Source organism: Carlito syrichta, unplaced genomic scaffold, assembly GCF_000164805.1.
Source record: "Carlito syrichta isolate Samal-C Ts95f unplaced genomic scaffold, Tarsius_syrichta-2.0.1 Scaffold305216, whole genome shotgun sequence".
Classification (NCBI taxonomy): domain Eukaryota; kingdom Metazoa; phylum Chordata; class Mammalia; order Primates; family Tarsiidae; genus Carlito; species Carlito syrichta.
Window position 1 is genome coordinate 355427 of NW_007249312.1, and position 3688 is coordinate 359114.

A 3688-nucleotide genomic window follows, 5' to 3' on the forward strand; every position below is an offset into this window, starting at 1 on the left:
GAGTTGAAACCACACTCTGTCACGCAGGCTTGAGTGCAGTGGCATGCTCACGGCCACCGCAGCCTCAACCTGCTGGGCTCAGGCGATCCTTCCACCTCAGCCTTCCAAGTAGCTGGAACTACAGGCGCGCGCTACCACGCTCAGCTAATATCTTGATTTATTGTAGAGGTGAGGTCTCACCAAGTTACCCAGGCTAGTCTTGAACCCGTGGGCTCAGGTAATGCTCTCACTTCCACCTCCCAAAGTGCTGGGATCATAGGTGTGAGCCACCATGCCCTGCCATATCATACTTTTTTTTTTTTTTTTTGAGATGGAGTCTCTCTCTGTTGCCCAGACTGGAGTGCAGTGGCCGCTCCCGGCCACTGCAGCCTCGCCTGCTGGGCTCCGGTGGTCCTTCTGCCTCAGCCTTCCGAGTGGCTGGAATTACAGGCGCGCGCTACCACGCCCGGCTGAGTTTTTGATTTATTGTAGAGATGAGGTCTCGCCAAGCTGCCCAGGTGGGTCTCGAACCCACGGGCTCAGGCAGTTCACTCACCTCACCTTCCCAAGGCACGGGATTACAGGCTGAGCCACCGAACCCAGCTCATAACATACTTTTTAAACACAATTTCTAAGCTATTTTAATGAATGGTGACATTTGGTTCTGATTCTTTGATTGGTGTTTTTCTCCTTTTCCGATGTGTCACTCTTCTAGAGTTTTTCTCATCTCCTGGGCATTTACCAAACAATAGCTTTCAGAAGTAGTTTCGAGACAAGTGAAATATAGTGAAACAATCTAGTTTCATGTCTTCCATCGACAGGGGTTTCTTCTAAAGTCCCATGGTTTTAGAAATGACTTTTCTCCAGTGACATTAGTGAGAATGCCTAATGTGATTACTCTTTTTAGCCATGCCCGTTGGATTAATGGAATTAGTTTACTGTTTTTCTTTTTAACTGGAGTCATCAATTTGTCAAGCAAATGACAGTCAATCCTTCAGATACGGCAATATCATTTTAGTATTTCATGTGCTAAGCTCCTTTATTTGGAACATTTGTGTGGCCTAACTTATGTCTGTACAGTCTCACAGTTGCGTTCTCGTCAAAGTATTTTTCTAAAAGAGTCAGAGTAAATCCTAAAGATTTAGCATTTGGTAAAAAAAAATGTATACTGACCAGGTGTGGTGGCTCACGCCTGTAATCCCAGCACTTTGGGAAGCGAAGGCAAGGGGGTTATCTGACCTCAGGGGTTGGAGACCCCCCTGAGCAACATGGAGAGGTCTAGTCTCTAAAATAAATAAAAATATCAGTCAGGCACAGTGGCACATGCCTCTCGTTCCAGCGACTTGGAAGGTTGAGGCAGAAGGATAGCCTGGGTCCGGCAGGTTGAGGCTGTGGTGGCCGTGAGTATGCCGCTGCACTCTAGCCTGGGCCACAGAGTGAGACTTTAACTCAAATTATTTACTTTTTTTTTGAGTGGGAGTCTCACTCCGTCGCCCAGACTGGAGTGCAGCGGCCGCTCCCGGCCACTGCAGCTTCGACCTGCTGGGCTTAGGCGATCCTTCCACCTCAACCTTCCAAGTAGCTGGAACTACAGGTGCGCACTACCGTGCCTGGCTAATTTTTTGATTTACTGTAGAGACTAGGTCTCACCAAATTGCTCAGGCAGGTCTTGAACCCCCGGGCTCAGGAAATTCTCTCACCTCGGCCTCCCAAAGTGCTAGGATTACAGGCTGAGCCACCATGCCCTGCCCAAACTTTGTATTTATTGTTACATGTTTACACTTCCGTCACCTTCAAAGTACTCTCCATTTGATGCAATACACCAATCAAGACACTTTTTTCCACGGCTCAAAGCCATTCTTAAACTCACCAGTTTGGATGCTTTTTAGTGCTTCTGCCAGTTTTTGTCTCACTTCTTCCACACTGGCAAAACGTTTTCCTTTGAGGACTTTTTTCATTCGAGGAAACAAAAAAAGTTGCTAGGGGCGAGATCAAGTGAATAGGAAGGGTGGGGCATGGGAATCAAAAACTCCAACACTCAGCGCGGTGTGGGCAGGTGTGCTTGTAAATCACCCATCATGAAACAGGCCAACATGCTGAAAGACTCCAAAAACGTTCACTCAAGCTGAACGCAGCCTCTCGCTACAACGCTAGCTGGTACGTGAATGCTGATGGGTTGCTAGAACATTTGCCTCGCGGAGGAAGCCTATACTACAAGGAACCTGCCCTCGAAAAAATAATTCTGGGTTTTTTGGGTCCCCCTGTACGTGTTTCAGTGTTTTACCATCACAAGGAAAAATCCAAAATATAATGATTAAGAAGTCACTTGCTTCTTCCAGTCCTTCGAAATGTGACTGGATTTCTATTATGAGTATCAAACAATACTAGAAACCGATGGGAAAACACCATCAGGTGATAATATTGTCCTTATCCACTGGGAGACACACACCTGGGGAAACCCTTAGCTGTGCGTTCAGTGGAATCCAGTGTAGAAAATTGTCAGTGTTGGAGGAAACAAGAATGATGAAATGATTTTAGTCAAAACCGTGCCTTTAACCATTACAGGGGAAAATTCACAACAGACAAACCGATCAGGATTTTATAGATTCATATTTTTTAAACAAGGCAGTCAAACCCATTATCAAGTGCCAGTTGCTACGAAAGTTCACCTCAACCAAAATAATTTTGTCCAAAAGGCTTGAGAAGAGGATTCAGACGTTTAGCTAGAATTTTTCCCTTTTTTTCTTCGTTTAGGACATTTCTTTCTTTCCTTTCCTTTTTCTTTTTTTGGGGGGGGGGGTTGGACTCTCACTCCATCGCCCAGGCTGGAGGGCCGTGGCACACTCACGGCCGCCCCAGCGTTGACCTGCTGGGCTCCTGCGATCCTTCTGCCTGGGCTTTCCAAGTAGCCGGAACTACAGGCACGCGCTACCACGCCCGGCTGATTTCCTACTTACCGTAGAGACGAGGGAGGGCCCACCACGTTGCCCGGGCTGGTCTCGAACCCGCAGCCTCCAGCCATCCACTCGCTTCGGCTTCCCCAAGCGCTGGGATGACAGACGAAGCCACCGAACCCGGCCTGTTTAGGACATTTCTTTACTCCGTCCGCAGTCGAAAAAGAGGGTTGTCCAAAGGCACTTTGAGGTGTGTATCTGCAAAACCAGATCTTAGATATGCGCCCTAATGGCACAGAATTTTGAAAAGGACGGTTTTCAACGGTGTAAGCTCCACTCAGCTAAAGGTAAGGGGAGGGGGGAATGGTTAATAAGGAAACTTACTGCTAGAACAGAGGAGGAGAGATGTGGTATACCCTTCCTTCGTAGGGTTTCCCTGAATTTTGTTCCTTCTTATTTATTTGAATTTTAAAAAACTTGCCGTTGCTTTTGCGTGGGCTGCAAGACAGGCGTGCACCCTTAGCGAAGAAACCGCAGGACACGGGGCCCACATTCCAGGAAGCCACCACGATGAGGGGATGCGAATGCAACTGTGGCCTGCGCTTCCTTTTCCGCCGACGACGGACACTGTCTGCACTTGGACCCCGAGACCGGCTCGGGCGCGAGACCCTTGGCGCCCAGCCGCGCGGGCTCCCCGGGCAGCCAGCGATCCCGCGGGCGGCCACACGGCGGCGCTGTGGCCACACTGCTGCTCCCGGCCGGGCCGCGGCGGCGCGCGGGTTCCCACGCGGCCCGGGGGCCCCGCCCCGCCCGCG